Source organism: Pseudorca crassidens, chromosome 3, assembly GCF_039906515.1.
Source record: "Pseudorca crassidens isolate mPseCra1 chromosome 3, mPseCra1.hap1, whole genome shotgun sequence".
Classification (NCBI taxonomy): domain Eukaryota; kingdom Metazoa; phylum Chordata; class Mammalia; order Artiodactyla; family Delphinidae; genus Pseudorca; species Pseudorca crassidens.
Genome location: NC_090298.1, coordinates 78,710,351 through 78,737,552, shown reverse-complemented (window position 1 = coordinate 78,737,552; position 27,202 = coordinate 78,710,351). Strand labels below are relative to the sequence as shown.

The 27,202-nt window shown below is 36.6% G+C and overlaps 1 long non-coding RNA gene across 1 annotated transcript in view; it reads right to left on the bottom strand.

Moving 5' to 3' along the window:
- The window catches only part of LOC137221522 (uncharacterized), a 105,469-nt gene that overhangs the window by 76,203 nt on the left and 2,064 nt on the right, over positions 1-27,202 (bottom strand). The window contains exon 2 of the long non-coding RNA XR_010942050.1: positions 6,358-6,434. This is a non-coding gene — a long non-coding RNA (uncharacterized lncRNA). The remainder of the gene's footprint in view (positions 1-6,357; positions 6,435-27,202) is intronic.

Genomic DNA, 27,202 nt, shown 5'->3' with positions numbered 1-27,202 from the left:
ACAGAGAAAGGATTCTTATACTTGGAACTTGAAAAACTCTGCCTTTTCAAGAAGACTAGTTCCTCTGCATTTTGTGAAAACCTTTTACACTCTTAAAGGTTTTCCATTCCTGAAAATTTCTTAAAATTTCAAACTGAAAAAGTAAAATAGGGAGTAAAAGAAGGTGAAGGAACTTAACTTGGAATAAAAACAGAAAATATCACCCTTAATTATAAAAACAAATATCTTACTTTTGGAAAAACAAACAACATATCTACATTAGGAAAAATAGTATACAAACTTGAAGCTGCAATGTGAAATAATTCTTCTGTTTACTTTTCTAAACAACGGTATGTGTTTCATGGTGATATCAAAGAGATTGATTTGAAAATGGCCTATCTGGTACTACGCTGGACAACTAAAATCCACATAAATTAAACTATTTAAAAATAAATATAGGGCTTCCCTGGTGATGCAGTGGTTAAGAATCTGCCTGCCAATGCAAGGGACACAGGTTCGAGCCCTGGCCTAGGAAGATCCCACATGCCACGGAGCAACTAAGCCCATGCGCCACAACTACTGAGCCTGCGCTCTAGAGCCCACGAGCCACAAGTACTGAGCCCACGTGCCACAACTACTGAAGCCCGTGCACCTAGAGCCCATGCTCCGCAACAAGAGAAGCCACAACAATGAAAAGCCCGGGCACCGCAAGGAAAAGCAGCCCCCACTCGCCACAACTAGAGGAAGCCCGCACACAGAAACGAAGACCCAACACAGCCAAAAATAAATAAATAAATAAACAAATATTTTTAAAAACAGAAGGTCAAAAGACAACCCATAGAATGGGGGAAAAAATTTTTTTAATAAATAAATAAATAAATATACCTCATCCTTGAATTTGACTTTGAAAATTACATTACTCTTAAATCTATCAACAGCAAAGAGCCTTCTTTGGTCTGAGGGCTTTGGGAGGTCTGAAATTTTACAATATGGGGGCCTCTCTTTAATGAAAAAAGTAACAAACATAAAATTTTGTAAAAAAGTAAAAATTTGTTTAAAATTAGAAAAGAAATCACAACAAGTTATAGATTTTTAAAAGCTGAAAAATACAACAAAAACTTCACAAAAATGGAGACAAATATATTTTTATTATCTGTCTATTGCCATAATACATTTTTTCGTATTTTTTTGGCTCTATACTATTTAACCTCTTCTTAAAATATCAATCATTTGAAATATCATTTCGTATGAAGACAGGAAAGCTAATTTGGTCTTTTTTTTCCAGAATGTCAGCCTTTAAAAAAGCCCACTCAAGCTAGGGTCCCTAAAGCTTAAGATTCACTATTTTAACCATAAGTTCACCTCTACTTTGGACATATGCTGTCAAATGGTTTTGAAATATATTTTTCATACTAAATCATTTCCATTTCTATTCCATGGGAAATTTTTAAAACATAATATATTCTGATCATTGACCTCATACCAGGCTAAATTTTCCAATTCTCAACCTGAAAGGAAAAGCAAACATGGAGCTTTTTACTTCACATTTTCTTAAAAGTATTATAAATGTTTGAAACAAAAAGGCCTTCTGAACCACAGCTCTTCATAATTACTGCAGAAAAGGTACATACCATATATGTGTTATATTCCAATAATGGTTACCAATGAAAATAAATAAGGAAATGTGTCTAACTGTAACTTTTCTGTAAGCATCAACTTCCTGACATGTCTTTTAGTTACATAATGAGCCTAAAGGAAAGTTCATCAACTGTGGTTCCTACACAGAATAAAATATTACATGCAAATTTGTTTTGAGGTCTTGAATACGTTGTTATCATCAATATAATTTTAGATTTATGTTATGTTGATATTACTTAATTTTGCATCATTTTATTTGTACTTAGTAACTATAGCTACCAACCTTCCCTCCAAATAACTCACTTTCCCATTTTTATGTGAAAAATAACAAATTTAAGGCAAAAAATATGAAATTTAATTATCATTGAAAATATCATCTGAAATTCTAATTTTTTCAGTTTTAATGGAAGACTAAAATAATCTATGTATGCCCTGGTGTCTACCAAAGGCATACTTCTCATTCCTTTTAATACGTACCCACCAAATATATGTAAAAAACATTCAAAAAAAGGGAAAACAACTCTGAGATAAGTGCCACTTGATTAAAGCTCAGGTAATATATTATTTCTATGTAAAAGTTAAACTTGTGATTTAGCTGTTTACCTTCACATTTGTAATAATACCTAGAATAGTTTTATATCAAAAGGAAAAAGATCTGAAGTCACTGACAGCCAATTAAAGTTTCTCTCAATATTTAAAAATTTTCTTATCAACAAGGACAATTAAGCACAAGTTTTGACTTATAAATAAAAGGAATAATAAACAAATAGTTCAAGAAAATTAAGGAATGATGAAAATTATATTTGAAACCAAAAGGTTTTATCTAGTTATATAAGAAATAAAATTAGGATTATTCAGTTTTAATTTCAAGAAAAATATAATGGTCAGATACAAAAATGTTGTGTTTTTGTACATAGTATTCTTCATTACTTTTCCATTTCTACATATTTATTGCACACTTAATACTTAACTTTTTAGTTACACTAAGCAAAGTAAATGACTGTGGTATTCATTTATTTACTGTGTGGTTAATGTAATGAATAAAATGTGCTCTGTGTGCACAAAACCAGATTCAAATATTTAATCAGCAGTTGCCAAAACTATCTAAAGTTAGTTTTCTCAAAAAGTGTACAAGTTGAGTAGGACTTTTTTTAAAAAAAATTGAAATTTTGTATTTGTTAGTTTTCATTACTAATGTAATTTTAAAGTGCAAAGCCCTAAAGCATCTTGTAACTGGAGCCAAGTTTCACAACTCACATTTATCAGTACACAAATATTGACATTATGGTGCCTATCTCATTTGACTTGTGAAATTCTGTTATTCCTGACTCCCAAGGTACCATGATATAGACTTAAAGCTTTCCAGACACTTTTGCCCTTATCATGTAAAAAATCAAATGAGTCACACTTTGCTGCCAGATCAACAGAATAACAGGTTTCTTGGTAAAGATCATGGATATTTTTCCCAGAAAAATTCTAAATAAAAAATAGACCATTCATATTATCCGTAACAGCATCTACCTTTTTAAAATTTACAATACATCAGTACACATAAGGTCTACTCTATAAGTGTGATCCCAATGTTATTTTCTAGTCTAAACATATCCTCATAACATTCTGTGACCCTGCAGTTTTTCTGTAACATTAAGTTCTCAATTTCTTATAATACATGAATTTATTATTTACATTTTTAGTAGAGTAAATACTCTTTGCAACTTTGCAAAGCACTAGAAATGAATGGGCTTTATAAAGCACAAATCATAAAACAGAAAATTAGCAAAGTAAATACCCTCTGTTACAAAATGCAGCACAAGAACAAAGCATTTGCCAGGAAAGCACTCTAACTAATATCACCCCTCCCTTCCTCCTTACTTTTCCTTTCTTCACCAAATGTACACAGGCAACAAAGCAATGACAACCAATATTTCTTTTCCACTAACATTATCCTTACTCTCTCTCAACAGTGTATACAGTATAGGGACTATCATTCTATTTTGTAAGTGGCTGATCACAAGGATCTCAAGAAAGTGGCCAAAGCCTCAAATTTGTCCCCATAATTTCCTCAATAATATCACATGCCAGAACAGCCCTGCAGTGCCCATAGCTCCTTCAAGTAGAAATGTTATCTTAAAATAACCCTGTCCTATACTTTTAGGGGAGAAAAATCTATAACTGAATGCTATTAAGATAAAATAAGATAAAAGATAAAATAAATTAATAAAATAATTAGAACCCAATGACTTCCAGTGATGACTGGTGATATTTAATGCTTGAAATACCATGAATAACACATCTAATACTTTACGATGTCATACTTTTATCATTTGCTCTCATCTGTTTATAATGAACAGTCTATGAGGCTGGGAGATCAACGTTTACCATAGTTTACAAGTAAGGAAAGTGAAGATCAGAGAATTTAAGCAACTTGCTTAAGGTCACACAGCTAGGAAGTAACAGAAAAGAGGTAGAAGCCAAACTTGTTAATGATGCTTTCAGGACTATTTCTACCACCAGTGAATCTATATCCTTAGATTTAATGTGGTTATGTGGTTACACCATACTGAAGACCATGATCAAATCTTCTTTACTATTTTCTTAAGAGAAAGCAACATCTGATGAATTCCCCTAAAATTTTTGAAATTCCATTTGTATTACTTCTATCATATCTATTTTTAAAATTTTGTTTTATTTTGTATTGAGGAAAGCTATAATGGAATGCTTTGGTCTTCTCTGGCTGTCGTCAAGCTCTATTTTACTGCTAACAGTGAAGGCTAATGCTAATATAAAGTTATAACAGTGTGTTATATAGAAAGGAACTGAGGCTACTATTTTGGACCAGAACTAGGAAACTGTGCACACAGTAACCCCAAATCAGTAACAATGAGAAATTTATTTAGGACTTTCCTCTATAGTTTGAAACCTAAAGAATATCCATTCTTCCGTCCCCTAAAAATATACCCAATTAAATAAAGGTTGGTAGTTACCAACCAACCTCCTGAAGTAAAGGTATTTTATCCTCTGGATAATATCTGAACTTTAAAAAGTATATGTTTTTTAAACAGAATATATTCCATCATAATGTTGTTAGTCTATTTTTTAAAAGAATGGAGAAAAATATAAGGAGAAAGAGAATCTGAGAAAGAAGCAGAAGCAGAAGTAGTAAAAGCAGGAGGAGGAGGAGGAAGAGGAGAAGAAAAAGCAGCAGCAGCAGCAGCAAGAACTTGCTGCCCCTCTCCATTCCCTCACTTACTTCTCAACTCTTTATAATCTGATTTCTGCTCACGAGACTACAGAATATTCTCTACATCAAATAAACAACCTTACTCAGTAGCTTGTTTTCTGTCCTTATGCCATTTGAACTATCAGCAGCATGTGACATGTTTAATTTCTCTATTTGTTAAAACTATCCTCTTGGTTTTTAAGACAATTCTCTTCCCACAGATTTATTCCCTGATGTGTCTTTTATTTCCATTTACCACCTTAAATGTTCATGTCACCCAGAAAAGATGAAGGTATTTATAATAAACTTAACTGAGTGCCAGAATAAAGCTCACGACTATTTTAGGTACAGAAATATACAGCACCCAATAAACTAAAATCACAACGTCTGGCAGTTAATGAAAAATTACCAGGCAGGCAAAGAAGCAGAAAAGTACAAGCCATAAAGCAGAGAAATTAATCACTAAAAACCAACTCAAAAATGACACGGATGGTACATTTAAGAGACAAGGACATTACAACAGTTACCATCACTATATTCCATACATAAAGAAACTAGAGGAAACTTGAGCATGTTATGTTTAAATGTAAAAGACACATCAAACCCAAATCAAACTTCTAGATGTGAAAACTACAAATGTCTCAAATGAAAAATTCACTGAATATAACTAACAGCAGATTGGGAACTGCAGAAGAAAACAGCAAAGTAAAAACTTGAAGACATGGCAATAGAAACTATCCAAAATGAAACATAAAGAGAAAAAAAGACTGAAAAAAAAATGAACAGGGTATCAGTAAGTTGTGAGGCAACTTCAGATAACCCAATATGTGTGTAATTAGAGTCACCAAAAAGAAGACAGGGGCTTCCCTGGTGGCGCAGTGGTTGACAGTCAGCCTGCTGGTGCAGGGGACGCGGGTTCGTGCCCCAGTCCAGGAGGATCCCACATGCCACAGAGCTGCTGGGCCCGTGAGCCATGGCCGCCGAGCCTGCGCGTCTGGAGCTTGTGCTCCGCAACGGGAGAGGCCACAGCGGTGAGAGGCCCGTGTACCGAAAAAAAAAAAAAAAGAAGACAGAAAAATATTTGAAGAAATAAAGGCTGAAATGTTTCCAAATTTGGTGAAAACTATAAACTCATAGATCTAAGACACTCAATAAACCCTGAGCAGAAGAAACATGAAGAAATTACACACAAGCACATCATAATCAAGTTACTTAAAACTGATGACAAAGAGAACATCTTTAAAGCAGCCAGAAGTATAAATTTTTAAAAATAATAATAAAATATCTTTTCTTGTAGTCATGTTTCCTTTAAAACCAATCTACACTCCTCTTTCTGTAGCTTTTCCAATTAGGACCAATATTTTATTTTTAAGCTAGAAATTTATATATACATACAAACATATAATTATAAATTATATACTTAATATAAATTAAATATAAAATTCAGAAGCAGTGCTGGGAGTATGGTGAGGCAAAAGAAGAGAAGTTCCTCTAGCATAAAATTTTAAGGATGTACTTACCTGACTCTGAGAGGGACTGCCTCCTTAAATTTTCAGCCTAGGAGTCCTTCTTGCCTCTCCCTAGGCCCAGCCTTATTCTGCAACAATCATCAAAGAACCTCTCAATGAGTTTTACTGACGAACATTAGAGCCTCATTAGGAACTTAAGATTCCTAAAGATTCACTTGTATCCTAGAGTTTATATTTTCCAGGAAACATTTAAAATTCATCTCATTTGTCAACAAACAAGCAAAAATTCAGCACTATTTAAGTGTCTGAATCTTCTGAGGATACAACACAAGATCCTTACTTTAAGAAGTTCATGTCTAACTGCCAAATGTAAAATAGATAGCTAGTGGGAAGCAGCTGCATAGCACAGGGAGATCAGCTCGGTGCTTTGTGACCACCTAGAGGGGAGGGATAGGGAGGGTGGGAGGGAGACGCAATAGGGAGGGCATATGGGGATATATGTATACATATAGCTGATTCACTTCGTTATACAGCAGCAACTAACACAACATTGTAAAGAAATTATACTCCAATAAAGATGTTAAAAAAAAAAGTCTAGCAATGGAAGTTAACAATTGAACACTTACCATGAAAAATGGCAAGTATTAAAAGGAGGTATGGACTAGGAGCTTCTCAGGCACTGGGAAGAGAAAGCCTAACACTAAAGATTGGAAAAGGGTTCCAGGGAAAGGCTTTGCAGGATGAACAGTCCTTCTGTGGTAGGGGATGCAAATTCATGACTACAGACCGAATATAAGAAAAAGTGACAGTGCATGCACAATGATTACATGTCAGTGTGCAGGGAGAAGAGGGAATGATGGGAACTATGGCAAACTGGAGCATGGTCCAAAAGGTACAGTTACTCAACTCAGCTAATGGTTGCTATGTGGGGAACAGGTTCACCATGGTCAGATATTCCATTTTCCCAGAGGTTAGAAACTTGACATTTAGAATTACTTAACCTCTCTGAGTTTCAGTTTCCTCACCGATAAAATGGGAGTAACACTGTCTACCGACCTCACTAAAGAGGGCAAGAGGACTAGCAGAAAGCACATGTGAAATATGTGGCATAGCATTTGGTCAAAAGTGGTAGTTAGGGCTTCCCTGGTGGCGCAGTGGTTGAGAGTCAGCCTGCCAATGCAGGGGACACGGGTTCGTGCCCCGGTCCGGGAAGATCCCACATGCCGCGGAGCGGCTGGTCCCGTGAGCCATGGCCGCTGAGCCTGCGCGTCTGGAGCCTGTACTCCACAACGGGAGAGGCCACAACAGTGAGAGGCCCGTGTACCGCAAAAAAAAAAAAAACAAAAAACGGTGGTAGTTATTAGCATTTTGAAGAAACAATAATTAAAAACAAAACTAAACCATAAAATCCATACCAAACTGAGTTTAAGTGTTTTTGTTCATTCAGGTCATAATTCAATCTCTTTCAGAGTTCTTAGTTTGAAGTGATGATAACAACAAAACAAGCAGAAATGGCAGTTAGCAGAGACCTGCGTGATATGATTCTAGACAATTAAAGATTCTTCTAATGCACTGAAGCACTGTGCACCAGGCACCTGCATGACAAGCATATTAAACAGAGAAAAATTCCTTAAAGAGTTGATGTTCGATGGGGGTTGGGGAAAGGAGGCGAGGAGACAGATGATTAATAATAAACATTATAAATATGTATTACATATCAGCAAGTGATAAGTGCTATTAAAGGAGAGCACAGACTATGGGAAGATTGGGACTACAGGGTTGGTGGAGATGAAATTATAATTTCATATTGGTTGGTTAGAGCAGGTCCCATTGGGAAGAGAATATTTAGGGGAAGATTTGAAGGAGGGGAAAGACTTGGTTATGTGAATATCATTCCAAAAATAGATGCATAATCAACAATTTTCTTAATTTGTATATTACTGATTCTCTATTCCAATTAATTCTCTATTAATCCTCTTTTTAGTCATATCAATTTTTTCTTACTCTTTCTTACTCAAAAAATATTTCAGGTAATTTGTTAGAAACAATGATCAAAAAGAAAGATCAAAAAGAACATTGTTGGGGTTCCCTGGTGTCACAGTGGTTAAGAATCTGCCTGCCAATTCAGGGGACACGGGTTCGACCCCCTAGTCTGGGAAGATCCCACATGCCACAGAGCGACTAAACCTGTCTGCCACAACTACTGAGCCTGCAGTCTAGAGCCCGTGAGCCACAACTACTGAGCCTCCATGCCGCTACTACTGAAGCCTGCATGCCTAGAGCCCGTGCTCTGCAACAAGAGAAACCCCCACTCGCCGCAACCAGAGAAAGCGCAGGTGCAGCAATGAGGACCCAATGCAGCCAAAAATAAAATGAATAAAATAAAATAATTTAAAAATAATAATAAAAATAAATAAAATAAAATACTATAATTTAAAAAAAGAACACTGTCATTTAGTGAGCACTCAATGAACATATTTTTAATGTTTTAAGAGGCAAATTAGATTAGCATGTTTAAATTTCAGAGATGATCCTTCAGCTAATTTAAATATCTTTAAAATAATGCATTTAATAGCACTGTCTCTATAAAATCTCAAATAGGTGACCAATATTTTTTAGCACAACATGCAAATATACTGCCATTCTAAGTAGACCAGCAGATTTGTTTCTTGAGAAGCAAGATAACCATAAACTATACAATTTTCTATAGGAAAGCATAATAAAAAGAGCTGATAAATAAGATTCTTGGGAATAATCACCCAGATTTTTTAGTAACCAGATCTCTGTGTGTGCTCCAAAAAAGAAGAAATTACACAACCAGACTAAATAACATCACTTCAAGAAAAATAGAGAAATGATAAAAACTACAAAAGATTATAAATGTTTAACAGAGAAAAATGAACCATATAATAGAGGTATGAACTCTCTAACAGTTCTGAAAAATATTCAAGCTGAATTATAAAATAAGTATTCAAATATATATTTTAATATCCTCCCCAGCACATTTCAGTATTTCCCTGAACCAATTTTATGTACATGTAATTTATGTTCCTGTGTCAAACACCTGAATGTTATAAATATATTAGCACAAAAACCTATTTTGAGGATTTTATTAAATCAGAAGTATGTACTAGTACGCTTCCACTCAGTTGAATAAGTTAATACAAGAGCTGTTGGCTAGTTACAGTACAAAACTGAGCCAGGAAAAACATTCATTTATTTATATACTACAGCACCTGAAAATGTTTCATTTACACGGTGCCCAGAACCACAAAATTTATCAGACTCTCCCATCCAAGCAAAGGCTACATTTCCAAAGACACTGTAAAATTCAAACTAATTTTAAAGTAAAAACTAGCATTACATAATTATATCTAAAAATCAGAAAAAAATAGAGTATTCTGTAAATGATGAAAAAAGTAATGTACAAAAGATTTTGTAAAATAAAGAATTTTATGCAGAGACTGTGGAAATAATGATCCTAAGAACATTTTATGCAAAAAAATCAAGACTGCATATGATTAAGATGAAAAACCAGGGGGACTCATAACATAAACGATGTTATGTTATTACAGGGAGACATACATGTAGGAGACCTGAAATTTTCTATTTTTAAATTATTATTTATTTATAATACTTACAATCAGCCTTTTAATATAGCATGGAAAAATTACGGCATTTAAATACTCAAATCAAGTCAGCCAGCACCCACAAGGTCGGAGCCTAACTAAAAATTCACATTATTCACATATTTCAGTGGGTCACAACTAGGGTCAATTCTGCCCCCCAGGGGCATCTGGCAATGTCTGGAGACATTTTCTGATTATCACAACTGCGAAGTAGGGGAAGTGGCACTACTGGTATCTAGTGGGTAGTCAGGAATGCTGCTAAACATCTTCAATGTACAGACAGCACCCCACAGAAAAATTATCCAGTCCAAAATATCAATGGTGTGCAGACTGAGACACTCTGCTATACAGATACATGCCTTTGTTTAAGACCCCGTCTCTGGGTCAGTCAGCTATGACCAGAATAGCAGAGTCAAATGGAACAATGAATAGTCATCTCCATAAAGAATCCCTCAGAGGGGCTTCCCTGGTGGCGCAGTGGTTGAGAGTCCGCCTGCCAATGCAGGGGACACGGGTTTGTGCCCCGGTCCGGGAAGATCCCACATGCCGCGGAGCGGCTGGGCCCGTGAGCCATGGCCGCTGAGCCTGCGCGTCCGGAGCCTGTGCTCTGCAACGGGAGAGGCCACAACAGTGAGAGGCCCGCGTACCGCAAAAAAAAAAAAAAAAAAAAAAAATCCCTCAGAAAAGGGCCATGTTTTAGAAGACAACATGACTGGCCTGTCCAATTTGTCAAGAAAACACAGAGTACCTTCTTTGTGGCCATCACCAAATTGCTCTTCACACCTCTGTCCCATCTGTCCAGGACCTCTATTTGGCTGAAAGTTATTATGTTCGAATCCTCCATGTGTCTTTCTTTTTCACTTTTTATTATGGAAAATCCACACATACACAAAATAGAATAGTATAATGTAGCCATCACCCAGCTTTAGCAAGTATCAACATTCTTTCATTTTTGATCTTGTCATTTTCATTTTTGGTTCTACCCCTCTTGTTTAGTGGTTTTGCTGGGGCATTTAAAAGCAAATCTCTGTCAACATATTATTTCACCAGTTAATACTTCAGTTTCTTCCTATGTAATTTACCCCTGAAGAAAGATACTCAGGATCAACTGGATATGATCAACCTGGAAAATGGGCAATAGAATGAAACTAGTTTAATAAAGTAAGGAGTTAATGGGAGGGACCAGAACAGACATCCCAGATGTGATAGGGCAAGCCTTCCATGGCTATAAGAAGTAAGCCAAGGGCTGCATACCAAAAGATAGTAAAAACAAAGGCATTTATGGTAGATGCATTCAGACATAGATTCAACAGTTAGGACCTATATGCAGAGTAAGGCAGCAGTGAGATGATATCACATAGTTGCCAATGATAAACCAAGTGTCTGTATCAGGAATGTTTGTAAGTCCTAACGCTCTTGCTAACTCTAACAATTTGATAGCTACGTGGAGTGCTCTTATAAAGATTCCAGCACTCCAAGGAGGGAAAAAAATCCAAGATCAGTGAGGAATAGGGAAATGGTAGCACCTATGCCCCAGAGTTGCCATTTCTTGTCTGGGAGTTAAAGTAATAAACCCTGGAAAGGAAACTTACCTTCCATGTAAAACGCAGGCATTACCTGAGAATCCAGGAAGCCAGAAGAAAGTCAAAAGTACCATGCATCATACTGCAGAGTCACATAAAAGGCTGGCCTGCTCCTTGGCATTCTGCCTATTCTCTACCAAATGTGGGTGGCCCTACACAGACAAACTTGTTCATAAAATACCAACAACACAGGAGCTGCACGACATGCGAGTGTACTATGACTACATCAAAAGAAAAGAAGCCAAGAATCCTGCTGTAAATTCATGGGAAGGATTTAAAACCACAGGTTTAAACCAGAGACACTCAACTCATTAACATATAGTCCAAAAGAAAGAATATGTACCCGGCTCCTCTAGTTTCCAGTCTCAAACAGTGTGGTGTATGTTCTTTACAAAATTCAAGTCTGATTATGTCACACCTTACTTAAAATCCTTCAGTGATTCCCACCTTGCCCTAGAATAAAGTCCCAAATCGTAACACAGCCTGACCTCACCCTTGCCTACTTTTCCTCCTCCAGTGGCACAGCATTCTGCCTTTCTCCATCCATACTGACCTTCTTTCAGTTTCTCTTCCTTTCTTGGATAAAAAACATTTGCACTTGTTATGCTCCAGGCACTGTATTAAGCACTTTTCATACACATTTCATTTAATCCTCTTAAAACCTTAGATGCGTTATCATCTCCACAAGAGAAGTTAAGTGCCTTGCCACGGAAGAGCCAAGTACAGTGAGTGCTTAATTAAAGGTACCATACCTCAACTAAAGCCTTCTGCAATAAAGACCTGCCAAAAATGTAAGAAATTTGTTTTTAGATCATAAGCAAGCACTAGTCTCAAAGTGTTTGGTCATTTTTTTTAATTAAGTTAAATATAAAAATACAATAATGCCCCCACTTAACTCAGGTCAGACCTCTGACAATCTCTACTGTTCTCTAGAAGTTGGAATTAAAAAAAAAAAAAAAAAAAAGCTGAAAGGCCTGTTGTAAAATCCATGAACTTTTTTATGACAGGACAAGCAGAGTTATGTGTAGACACCAACGATTAAGTAAACCAGATCATAATAAATTATATGTGGATACGATAGCCAGCGAGAAGTAAAAGCTAGTAGACAATTTAGAAAGAGTAGACCAGATCTTGTCTTCTTTTTGGTTCTTCTATACAATCTAAAGGCATTCAGTTGTTTTTTATTCTTTTTTTTTGGCTGCACCCCGCAGCCTGTGGGATCTTCCCCGACCAGGGAGTGAACCCTGGCCACCACAGTGAAAGAGCCCAGCATCCTAACCGCTAGGCCACCAGAGAAGTCCTAAAGGCATTCGATTTTAATGAATAATAAAACAACATATTCAACAATGTGCCAATGCATCACAGTTTAGTTTAATATTTGAGATTCAAATAGGATTTAAGTCATGGAAGTCAAGCACTGTACAAATATTTTCTTTCTAAATGAGTAAAGCAAAAGCTCTGAAATTTAAGCTTCAGTTATTTTAAAAACTCTAAATTATCCTTATGATACAGGCTAAGTGGAGTGTCATTGTACAATATAAATGGCCAGCCAGCCATTAAAAACTTAAAGTATATTGGGACTTCCCTGGTGGCATAGTGGTTAAGAATCCACCTGCCAATGAACGGGACACGGGTTGGAGCCCTGGTCCGGGAAGATTCCACACGCTGTGGAGCAACTAAAGCCGTGCGCCACAACTACTGAGCCCGCGTGCCACAGCTACTGAAGCACATGTGCCTAGAGCCCGTGCTCTGCAACAAGAGAAGCCACTGCAATGAGAAATCTGTGCACCACAACAAAGAGTAGCCCTCACTCACTGCAACTAGAGAAAACCCATGCGCAGCAACGAAGACCCAATGCAGCCAAAAATAAATAAACAAATAAATTTTAAAAAATTTTTAAGTATTTTTTTTTAAGAATTGAGGATTCACTGAACCAAAAACAGGGTGTGAGTCTATTGTGTGAATGGAGACATATACAAGGTTTTCATCTGTGTTCAAATGTGTATGTATTAATTAAAGCACTAAGCATGAACAATTTGTAGCTGTTTTATAAGCCTCAGGAAATGAACAAATCTTGTAAATTTTAGATTAATTTATTCAGGAGAACAAAATACATTGACTTCCTTTCCTCTGTGCTATTTCCTACCTCTATCCTATTGTATGTGTGCATGTACATTTATAACATTATGTTTTTCTGATTACAAAAATAATGATATACATTGTACTTCTGAAATGCAGAAAAGGGAAAAGAAAATTTTTAAATACTACAATTCAAAGATAATCATTCCTCTTAAAATTTTAGTATATGTTCTTCTAGATTAGATACGTATTCTCTTTTACAAAGCTATGAAAATATTGTGAAAACTCTGTGTAACTTTTTTAATATAACAATTACCTTTCCAGGTGCTTAAATATTTTTCCAAAACATGACTTTTAAATAACTCTGTGTATGTTTTTACTGTAATCTAACTCGAAAACGTTTTGGAAATTGGTAAAATATAAATAAATATTAACCCTCATAGCATAATATTAGTTTAATCTGATTTTTGTCATTATTGAAAGGCAAAATAATCTACATCATATTGTAAATTAAAATAAATTGAAATATGACACTTGAATTTAAACATATGTTAAAATTATTCGATGGATCAAGTACTCTATAACATTCAGATTTTTCAACAAAACAATATAATATTCTGGAATCAGAGAAACAAAAGTATATTGTTATAGGTTTTAAAATATAATAATTAGATTGATGAGGATTGTAAAGACTTTCTTTTAAATAAGAATAATAAATAGCCCACAAAATTCAGGGCCAATCACATTTTTTTTTTTTTTTTTTTTTTTTTTGCGGTACGCGGGCCTCACTGTTGTGGCCTCTCCCGTTGCGGAGCACAGGCTCCGGACGCGCAGGCTCAGTGGCCATGGCTCACAGGCCCAGCCGCTCTGCGGCATGTGGGATATTCCCGGACCGGGGCACGAACCCGCGTCCCCTGCATCGGCAGGCGGACTCTCAACCACTGCACCACCAGGGAAGCCCAATCACATATTATTTTTAAGTGGATCCTTTTTGAGGGAGGAAGATAATAATTTATCCAATGGAAGAAAAGGAGAAATTACAGAGCATGCAAGTTACAGTAATATTTAAAACTTTATTTTGAAATAATTTTAGGTTTACAGAGCATGATAAAGAAGGTATAGCTTTCTTTAATTTTCCAACCCTAAGATCTTACATAAGCATGGTACACTTATAGAAACTAAGAAGTTATAATTGGCGTAATGCTATTAACTAAAATTCAGATTCCACCAGTTTTTCTAGCAATGCTCTTTTTCCGTCATATGATCCAAGCCAGGATACCATGTTACATTTAGTCTTGATGACTACTTATTCTCCTCCGGTATCTGTGAGTCCCTTGGTCTTTGCTTTTTCATGACCTTGACACTTTTGAAGAGCATTCTTGTGGTATTTTGCAGAATGTTCCTAAATTTGGGCTTGCTTAATGTTTTCTCATGATAATACCAGGGTTAGGAATTTTTGAGAATACTAGAGAGGTGAAGTGCCCTTACCATCACATCATACCACAAGGTATATGGTATCCACATGACTAAACTAGTGATGGTAATCTTAATCATGTGATTAAGGTAATGTCAGCCAGGTTTCTTACTATAAAATTACTGTTTCCCTCTCCATACTCTATTCATTAGAAATGAGTCACTGAAATCCAGACCACCCAGAAGAGGGAGAATTAAGCTCAACCTCCTAGAGGAAGGAGTATCAAAGCATTTGTGAATATATGTTAAATCATTAGAGTAATTAATAAATATTTGGGGGGAGATACTTCCAGGCTATGCAAATACCCTGTTTCTCCTTAAAGTGTTGCCCACTAATTTTAGCATTCGTCAGTAGATTTGCCTGCAGCAATTATTACTGTGGTATGTTAATTGTGATTTTCTATTTCCCTTATTCCTTTTACATTTATTATTTGAAATTCTTTTGTAAGGAACATTTGTCCCTTCTCCATTTATTTATTTACTTAATTATTTACGTCAGTATGGACTCACAGATATTTATTTTATTCTTTGGGTTATAATCCATACTATTGTTATTTATTGTGTTGCTCAGATTATTCCAACTTTGGCTACTGGTTCTTTCAGGTTGGCTTTTTCATTAACACAGCAGAGTAATTTTTTAAGAGTAACATTCAGTGTCTTTTAGATATTTCCAAAGTTGTGAAACATCACCAATATCTAATTCCAAAACATTTCATCATCCCAAAAAGAAACCTGTGTAGTTCTTTCTCCTGACACTTCTGACACGAACTCTGTGGATTTTTTCCCATACCAACAATAAATTCTCCAACACTAACTGGGTGTAGCTAGGGTTTTGACGCATTTTAAATTAATTTTATATATGATGTGAGGTAGGGGTCCAACTTCATTTTTTGGCATGTAGATATCCAGTTGTCCCAGCACATTTCTGGATTCTCAATTCTACATCATTATCTATATATCAGTCTATATGCCAGTCCCACACTGTTTTCACTACTGTTGCTTTGAGGTAAGTTTTGAAATTCAAAACTGTGCTCCAACTTTTTTCTTTTTCAAGGTTTTCTGGCTATTCTGTGTCGTTTGCCTTTCCACATGAATTTTTAAAATCACCTTGTCAATTCCAGCAAAAAAAAAAAAATGCATTTGGGATTTTGAAAGGGATTGTATTGAATCTATAAATCAATTTGGAAAGGATTTCCGTCTTAACAATGTTAAGTCTTCCAATCGAATATTTCCATTTATTTAGGTCTTTTTTTCATTTCTTCAATGATGTTTTGTAGTTTTCAGTGTACAAGTCTTACACTTTTGTTAAATTTATTCCTAAATATTTTTTTCATTTTTGATGTTACTACTATAAACAGAATTGTCTTAACTTCATTTTTGGATTATTTATTGCTAGTGAATAGATGCAGAATCGAGCTTTGCATACTGATCATGTATACTGCAATCTTGTTGGACTCATTTATTAGTTCTGATCATTTTTGTGTGTGTGTATTCCTTAAGATATTCTATACACAAGCTCATGTCATCTGTGAATACAGATACTTTTACTTCTTTCTTTCTAATCTGGATGCCTTATATTTCTTTTCCTTGTCTAATTGCCCTAGCTTGATCCTTCAGTACAATGTTGAATAGAAGTGATTAGAGTGCACATCTTTCAGTTGTTCCTAATTTTAGGGGTAATGCTATCAGTTTTTCACCATTAAGTGAGAGGTTAACCTTGAATTTTTCATAGATGCCCTTTATCAGTTTGAAGGAGTTCCCCGTATTCCAAATATGTTAAGCGTTTTTATCATGAAAAGATGTGGATTTTTTTCAAGTGCTTCTTCTGTGTTTTGAGATGATCATGGGTTTTTAGTCTATTGTTATGGTCCATTTTATTGATTGGGTTTTGCATATTGAATCAACTTCACATTCCTAGGATGAACCCCACTTGATCATAGTGTATAATCCTTTTCCTAAGTTTGCTTGATTCTGTTTGTTAATATTTTGTTGAGAAATTTTGGGCTCTACATTCACAGAGATGCTTATCTGTAGTTGTCTTTTCTTGTAATGTCTTCATCTGGTTTTGGTATCAGAGTAATACTGATTTCACAGAATGATTTGAAGCGTTTTCCCTTCTCGTCTAGCTTTTGTAAAAGCAGAGTAATTAAAAAAAAAGATTTATAAGACTTTATGTACTCATTTAACATTCAGATTTTGAGTGAAAAAAAGATAAAAAGATAATTATATAAAGGATTTGCAGGAGCATAGACTTCTGCTTTGGGCCACTGTATGGTAACTAGTATTGGACTTATTAATTATAAAACTGGGCAAAATATATGACTTACTGCTTTTATAAACTGGACAGCCTGTAGTACAAAAGGGAACAAATCAGGTGAGCCTCTGGGGCTCTTTCTGCACCTGGTGCAGTGAGGAGGAGCTCAAGTAAAAACTGTCATTCTCCCGGAGCTGACAAGGCAAAGACTGGAGATTGGAGTATTGCAGCAACTGGAATTTATGGGGCAGGATTCACAGGGGAGGGAGTTGTGGTGAGGAGGTAACATAGAATTATGCATAGTAGTTTCCTTCAGGACTTTGGCCACAGCCAGAACCATGCATTTCAAGATAAGACTCCATGAGAATTAGCAGACGGTAGCTGCCAAGAGCTGAGTGGAAAAAAAGAGAAGCTGCACAAAGCTAGAAAAAGTTCAGGGCAAAGAGAATGGAAGGATCTTGTAGAATTTCTCAGGTACTCCACTTGCAACTCCCAAAAGGGTCTTCCTTAACAGTAAGAACCAAATCTAAAAGAAGAGACAAACCCTAGGACTAAGGACAAATCTAAAATAGACCTACATTAACAAATCATTACTCTAATTCTGACAAATGAAAAGGATCTTCCAACAATTTTTTTTAATGGGAAAAACATTTTTTTCCTTGTTTTTTAAATTGAAGTATACTTGATTTACAATGTTACGTTAGTTTCAGGTGTACAGCAAAGTGAATCTGTTATACATACACATATATCCACTCTTTTTTAGATTCTTTTCCCATACAGGCCATTACAGAGTATTGAGTAGAGTTCCCTGTGCTATACAGTAGGTCCTTACTAGTTACCTATTTTATACACAGTGTATATGTCAATCCCAATCTTCCAATTTATCCCTCCCCCCCAACACACTGGTAATCATAAGTTTATTCTACATCTGTAACTCTATTTCGATTTTGTAGGTAAGTTCATTTGTAGCCTGTTTTTGATTCCACTTATAAGTAATATCATATGATATCAGTCTTTCTCTGTCTGACTGACTTACTCAGTATGGACTTAGGTCCATCCATGTTGCTACAAATGGCATTATTTAGTTCTTTTTTATGGCTGAGTAATATTCCATTGTATATATCTACCACATCTTCTTTATTCATTCATCTGTCGATAGACATTTAGGTTGCTTCCATGCCTTTGCTATTGTAAATAGTGCTGCAATGAACATTGGGGTACATGTATCTTTCCGAATTATGGTTTTCTCTGGATATATACCCAGGAGTAGGGTAAGACGAATCAATGGACAAAGGATTAATCTCCAAAATATATAAACAGCTCATGTAGCTCAATATTAAAAAAACAAACAACCCAATCTAAAAATGGGCAGAAGACCTAAATAGACATTTCTCCAAAGAAGACATACAGATGGCCAAGAAGCACATGAAAAGCTGCTCAACCTCACTAATTATTAGAGAAATGCAAATCAAAACTACAATGAGGTATCACTTCATACCAGTTAGAATGGGCATCATCAGGAAATCTACAAACAACAAATGCTGGAGATGGCGTGGAGAAAAGGGAACCCTCTTGCACTGTTGGTGGCAATGTAAATTGATACAGCCACTATGGAGAACAGTATGGAGATTCCTGAAAAAACTAAAAATAGAACTACCATATGACCCAGATATCCCACTACTGGGCATATACCCAGAGAAAAACATACTTCAAAAAGACACATGTACCCCAATGTTCACTGCAGCACTATTTACAATAGTCAGGTCATGGAAGCAACCTAAATGCCCATCAACAGACGAATGGATTAAGAAGATGTGGTACATATATACCATGGAATATTAGTCAGCCATAAAAAGGAACACAATTGGGTAATTTGTTGAGACATGGATGGATCTAGAGACTGTCATACAGAGTGAAGTAAGTCAGAAAGAGAAAAACAAATATCGTATATTAACGCATAAATGTGGAACCTAGAAAAATGGTACAGATGAACTGGTTTGCAGGGCAGAAAGTGAGACACAGATGTAGAGAACAAACGTATGGACACCAAGGGGGGAAAGCCGCTGGGGGATGGGGGGTGTGTGATGAATTGGGCGATTGGGATTGACATGTATACACTGATGTGTATAAAACTGATGACTAGTAAGAACCTGCTGTATAAAAAAATAAATAAAATTAAATTTAAAAAAAAAGAAAGTACTCAACTGAAAGTTCCAGAAATATAGATACACACACATATTTATAGTATTTAAGTCAGTAAGATAACTGTAATAATAAACACTTTAGCATATTTCTAAATTATTATTAATGTTAAAATTCTTAAAGATTAAATCAAAGTCAAAAATGATGAAAGATTCAGATGAGTAAGCTAACGTCTCAAGTAAAAGGTAAATTAGAAATGTCGCTATGTAAAGGACATTTTAAAGGCTAATAAACTACCATCAGCAATACAATATCCAAAAATAAAAAATACCTCATCAAAATTAAAATACATGCCAGCCATATAAACGCTAGAAATATATAATCCACCATTAGAAAGCAATTCAATGGGCAAGAACTGTTGAAATGTTAACCATATATTTGTGTTACATGTTCTTCATCAGAGGTATGAAAAATGGTGGTACAGACCCCACTGTTGTATTACTTGGTATAGTTAAATATCAAGAGGATAGGAAAATATTGATTTATGGCTCCTTGCCTGATTAAATTGTGGTTTATGACACATTTATGTGCCATTGTATATGTCTAGATATAAGGCTACCCTTAATATAAAGTGATTTCCTATTTTTTCAAGGGCAAGGCCAATTAAAAAGGTTTTTTTTCCAAAATGAATATATAAACTTTTATGTAAATGGAATCCCCATACACCTATTAATAATATTAAATTAATTAATTTAGATATATACTTAAATTACATAAGATTACATAGTAATCTAGAAATATTGCTTTGTTCCACTTAGAGTTTGATGAAACGATCTTATTCCACATGCATCTTCAACATCTGCTTCTTCACTATTACCAGGGCCACTCATACCACAATATTTCAAAATAGGTAGCTGAGAAATGGATAGACAAGTCACCTTTATCAAGGCTATAAAGAATTTTGTTGATAAGGATTATGAAAATATTTGCAAAGAGGATTTCCATTAAGAAAGCTGTAATTCTGACCCACTCCAGAGAGGGTGTGGGTGATATCCTCACTTTACCCCAAGCCTAAAGAGAGGGACTTGACCAAAAAAACCTGGAAAACTTCTCATGTATTCCCTGCAGCTGGGGGACAAAGTCATCTATTGAATGACTTGTTCCTGAGAAAACTAAAGTAGATTATGACAGCAGAACAGACAGGGCCGCATCTGGGAAGTAACTGCACACCCCTCCAATGGCTGACCAAAATGTGTGAATCCTAAACAAAATATGGGGCTTCCCTGGTGGCGCAGTGGTTGAGAGTCTGCCTGCCGATGCAGGGGACACGGATTCGTGCCCCAGTCCGGGAAGACCCCACATGCCGCGGAGCGGCTAGGCCCATGAGCCATGGCTGCTGAGCCTGCACGTCCGGAGCCTGTGCTCTGCAATAGGAGAGGCCACAACAGTGAGAGGCCCGCGTAGCAAAAAAAATAAAAATAAAAAAAAATATGGGGCTTCCCTGGTGGCGCAGTGGTTGAGAGTCCGCCTGCCGATGCAGGGGACACGGGTTTGTGCCCCGGTCCGGGAAGATCCCACATGCCGCGGAGCGGCTGGGCCCGTGAGCCATGGCCGCTGAGCCTGCGCGTCCGGAGCCTGTGCTCTGCAACGGGAGAGGCCACAACAGTGAGAGGCCCGCGTACCGCAAAAAAAAAAAAAAAAAATATGGAATTCATGGTAGGTATGTTGGTCTGGAATCATTCAAACCAAGATCCTATCCAAAAGGAACACCTGGCTCCCTATTGCGTTCTGTCTATAGGGTCATTTGAAGAAAGCTAGAGGAAGGGAAGAGGAGAAAAGAACTGGCCTCTCCCTGTATGCTTCCTATTTCTGTCAGCTTCTCCCAGCAATGATACTTTACCCTCAGCAGAAACAGTTGATCCTAAAGCAGCAGTGGGTTGCAGCTTCATTCCCAAAACCACCTTCATTGTGTCCCTCAGATATGCCAGTACCAGATGGCCAGTGGCCCTCACCAGAGTTCTCAGTCCAGCATCCATATTCCTAAAGTACCAGCAATGACCCCACCTCAGAGGTCTGAGTCCCAGCTCAAGACCCCTCCTCTAAACCTCTAAGACTTTAAAATACCAACCTCTTCCCTTTTGTACCCCCCGACTTAAAGGAGTTATCTGTTCTCTAATACTTGGTTAATGATTCTTTACATAAAATTGTCCTTTAGGGCTTCCCTGATGGCGCAGTGGTTGAGAGTCTGCCTGCCAATGCAGGGGACACGGGCTCGAGCCCTGGTCTGGGAAGATCCCACATGCCGCGGAGCAACTAGGCCCGTGAGCCACAACTACTGAGCCTGCGCGTCTGGAGTTTGTGCTCCACAACAAGAGAGGCCGCGACAGTGAGAGGCCCACGCACCGCGATGAAGAGTGGCCCCTGCTCGCCGCAATTAGAGAAAGCCCTCACACAGAAACAAAGACCCAGCACAGCCAAAAACGAATAAATTAATTAATTAATTAAAAAAATTTTTCCTTTAAAATAATTGATATGGTTCCTGTTTCCTGACTAAACTCTGACTGATTCATAAGTTTCACTGTCTTCAATAAAACCTAATGCAAAGCCCATGAGTATGACATTATAGAATATGACGTTATCCTGAAGCTCATGTTCAGCAAGTGGTGACGACAAAGAGACCCACCTGGCATGATACAGGTGTCCATAAAGGCTTTACACTCAGTCACTTGCTGTAAATGGGCAACATTCTTTAACCCCTTTGAGTGCCACCCAACCAAACTCTGGAAGCACAGGATGACCTCAATATAACCCTCTCCTTTAGTTTTTACGAAGACCTCTCCAGCCAACCTTTTGACTTAAGACTCTTAGGAGTGAGACAGTTGCCAGGCCCTATATCTTCTAAAGTTTCAGTGCCAAATGTGAAGTTCTCTAAATGGGTCTCTTCAAGGCCCCATCACTTTACTTGAGGTAGAGGCCAGCACCACTCTCCTCTCTCTGGGAAAGGTGGGAGAGGAAACATCATTAAACACTGACATCTCTATCACAAGAAATACTCAATACAGGCCTCCATCTTTCAGCCTTTTTATATCTAGGAAGGTGATATGTTAATGACAGCAGAAATGAGTTTTGAAAACCCCCTTTTCCAACTATGCATAGATGGACTAGTGCTTAAATTTAGAATGTAGATACTTAGCATTTATGAGCCTTGGCCTCCAGAGCCTCGGCCCCTAGAGCCTCCTTTGAAACTCCAAGTCATTGGAAAATTTTTCACTTAAAATCCTATCTGTATTAGTTACAGTATAGATTAATCTTCTATAACAAAAGACCCCAAAATACAGCAGCTCAAATAAGGTCAAGGTCTATTGTTCTCTCATGTTAAGAGAGCAATAAACTTCTACCTTATGGAAGAATAAACTTTTACCTCATGAGAAGACAGCTTGCTCCATGGGGTCACCTAGGACCAGGGCCCTTCCATTTTGTTTTTCGGACATCCCCTTTAGAGTATTGCCCTCACCTACATAGTTGAAGCTGGCTCACTACTGTGATGGTCGAAGTACAGCCTTCAGGAGAATTGAATGCAATAGACGGATCTACATACCCAACATTTTAAAGGCAAGACTCAGAAATTATGTTTATAATTTCTACTCACATGCCATAGGAAAAAAATTACACATGTAATCACACCTAACTCTAACTAGGCTCAGAAATATAATCTCTAGCTCAGGGGCCATGTACCCAGCTGGAAGTCAGCAGCTTCTATTGCTAAAAGGAAAAGACACTGGCGATAATTAGCAGATTCTGCTAATAATCACTTCTAAATAATTTCAAAATTAAAAATTAATATTGAAAAGGAAATTACTGAAAATTTTAACATGAAATGCTATATTCAGAATATTTTAAAAAATAAAAAGTTTTCTTTAAAACTTTAGTCTTAAAATATCTTAGGGCTTCCCTGGTGGCGCAGTGGTTGAGAGGCCACCTGCCGATGCAGGGGACGCGGGTTCGTGCCCCGGTCCGGGAGGATCCCGCGTGCCGCGGGGCGGCTGGGCCCGTGAGCCATGGCCGCTGGGCCTGTGCGTCCGGAGCCTGTGCTCCGCAACGGGAGAGGCCGCAACAGTGAGAGGCCCGCGTACTGAAAAAAAAAAAATATCTTAAACCTGCATAAATTATAATCTATCTTGACATTTAAGAAACTAATGTTGAGATCATTGAGATCTACTTTCAGTGATGTAGAGAAATAGTGAAAACAACAACAGAAAAGATCCTTACATGAGCTAGGACCCTCAGTTCAATTCCTTCAAATTCTGAAATATTTCATCAGAGCCAATAAAATTAAAACAATAAAAATAGCATAGTTTTCATTTCACCTCATTTTTTTATCTACCTACCCTGACTTAAACAGGTAGGAAAATGCCTAGAGCAGGAGCTATGAGGAAAAACTCAAGAGAAGCGTTCTGTTCATTCACAAACTAAATAATCAATTCATTCAGTGACTATAAAGAGGCCATGTATTAAGTATTAGAAGACACCACCTCTAATATTTTTAGACATAGTGAAAGTTCTAAAAATTACCAGCCAACAGGTTATTTTTGGCTAAACTACACTGTGTGAGCTTTATTCCATATAGGCTTAACATATGTTAAGATGTGTTCAGAAAAACAAATCAATTCAACATGAACTAACATTCAGGCGGCAACCACAGATCAGTTACAGCCAACTTCTGACTTCTTTGGCGAGAAATCCCTAGTAGATTAATAAATGCGTTTGGAGTATCAGAGAATTTGTGACTAGGATTACCATAGTCACTTTTTTTTTTCATAGTTACTTTTTAAAAAGCTAATTCCAAAGTTTCCAGATGTCCTCTGACTATAGATGGCAGTTTAACAAAGTTACAAATTCCAAGATAACTAAACAATCTTATACTTGGGAGACGTGTTTGAAAAGGGACACCTGCGGTAATAAAAGTAGAACCATTTGAACATGTCTCAAGACCAGTGGTCTTCCCAAAACTATGATGAAAGAACCCAGTATATGAACTGCCCTGTTTAGGCTGAACTTTGAGAAAGCATGTTGAGGTGTTTATAAATTTACCTATGGGAGAGAATTTGCAGTATTTGGGGGTCTGGCACAGTTATTGCTTTTCATTAGCTTAACTAGAACTCATTTTCACAACTGGGATCTTAGAGAATGTGTATTTTGGGACAATCAAATTTTAAATAGAAAATAAAAGTTTTAGATATATAATAGCTTAAAGACAAAATATTTTTTAAAGTTTTTTCATAGATTATTATTTATAATAAAGTTTCAACTGATAAATACAAATGACTAAATACATTTTCATGTATGTCAGTTTACGTCAACATTTTTAGGTACTCTTCAGCTAATTAAACAACCATTCCACTTTTGAACACCTCATTTTTAATCTTCTATATTTATTTGACCATTTCCTACTGAAAGTTGAGTATCACAATTTATATAAAGTCTGCTTTCATGAGAACTCCTTGTGAGCAAATAATGTTTTCATGTTAAAGACTAGCATATTAAGCCACGTTAAAAGAGGAATGGTAAGAATGTTTAACCAAGTTTGGAAGTTCGGCAGTAGCTTAGACTAAAAAAAGCTGTTCTAACAGAGGGCCAGTTAAATACCCCATAGTCTGAAGAATACTTTTAAAGCTCAGATTCGTTATTCAAAGAAAAAGTAATAAAACTATGTAAAATTTAATGTGTGGAAACATTTAAAATTCCATCATTTGAAAGAGTAACCTGGAATAATATACCAAGTGTTCTAATTTGGAACCAAGACAATTACACTATTTTAGGTAAACCAAAAGCCCTTATTTAATAAAAATTTCTATTAGGATAATGGGATTATTTTTAACTCTTGTAAACAAAAAAACACAACAACAACAAAACAAGAACAGGACTAAAGCAAGGACATTCATTAATTCAAGTAAGGCAATGAAATAGAAGATCAAAAATCTGAAACATTTACTCTCTGTATCAAAGTACATTAAAAAAAAAAGCAAACCATAAAGATTCTTAATTGAGTATTAACCTGTGGAAGTCTAAGAGGCAAACAGAATCTTAAATCTCAAAAACATCTCAGAGATTGTGTCAGTTATTAAGCTACTGTCTTTTAGAAGTCCAAACCCAGACTTCTACGTTATACTTTCTGACGCCAGGGCTGGGACCTTGTAAACCACATTTCTGTTTTGCCAGCTGCCTCCATGTTGGATTCTGCTGAAAAGGAATCCTAGAAGGGGAAAGAATCAACTTGTTCCTTCAGTCCGCATCTCATTTGCTTCCTCCAGGCTTCTTCAGTAAGCCATTCTTGTTAGCATTGTCCCAACACTTCTTCAGTCCAGCAGCAAAACCCTTCCATAATAACATGTGAATGTAGTTTGCAGTGTGTGCAACACCTGCCAAACCAATCCTTATCTTGTCCTCCTGGTAGTTGTGGTGTCTTACTATTCTCCTTTCCCCTTTTCAGTTTTCTATTTAGCTTTATGCCAAATTCATAATTCCTAATATTAAATTCTCTTTTTAAATAACTAATACAGGTTCTGTCCTCTGACTAAACCTGGTCTGACTGATCACCTGTCCAGTAGTTCCAAAGGGAAATGGTGCTATCAAAGTCATCAATATAAAAAAATATTATTTTCATAAAACAAATGTTAACCAAATATTCTTGGTTCCTAGGCATACACAGAAGAGAGTGATTCTCAACCAGAGCAGAATGGAGATTATGGGGCTGAGATGGGGACTTACATTAACCAGAAGTTTAGGAACACCAAGTCAAGTCCAACCCTTTCATAATATAAAGGAACCTATGAATTTACCCTCTATGGAAAAAAAAAACTGCAGATATGGTTAAGAATCTGGGTGGGCCCTAAATGTAATCACATGTATTTTTATAAGACACAGACAGAGGGAGACACACACAGAACTGGAGAAGTCTACGTGACTACAGTGGCAGAGACTGTAGTGATGCAACCACAAGGTAAAAAACACCAGCAGTCACCAAATGCTGGAAGAAACCAGAAGTGGCAAGAAACAGATTCTCCCTCAGACACTCTGGTTGCAGCATGGTCCAGAACCTTTTGTAAAAGAATGAATTTTGATTGTTTTAAGCAACCAAGTTTGCAGTAATTTGTTAAGCAGCCCTAGGAAACTAATATAAGGATATTAAACAAAAGCTTTATGGAATGCATGGTATTTTAAGAATGGCAGGTAGGATTTACATATACAGTGACTGTAAAGAATAAAAAGAAAAGGAGAAGGGAAAGTGAGCATTAGAGATGAAGAGAAAATGCAGTGAGACAGAAAATCAAGGGAGTTGTACAAGGTAAAAACAAAGTAGTTCAATTAGGCAAGTGTATATGCCACTTGGAAGTAATGATACATTACTGAAGATTTTAAATGCCAGCCTAAGAAGTCTGAACTTTAAGAAGTTTGAACTTTAATTTCTGGACAGTCAAGATCTCTGCAGCTTGTGAGGACAAGCCCCATATGTGGAGGGGAGAGGGGTAGGAGACAGAGTATGGAAGGAAGAAATAATGATGTGATAAATCCTTTGCATACCTCTTACACTATTCTCTAACTTTTTACTCATATTCTTCCACCACAAGGCTTAAGGGTTGGGATTGAGTTTCCCCAAGATCGAGAAAAAATTCTGACATACAGAGAAACAGTAAATGAGTGAATGAAGAATATTGTGCATTTTTTGTTTGTCATTA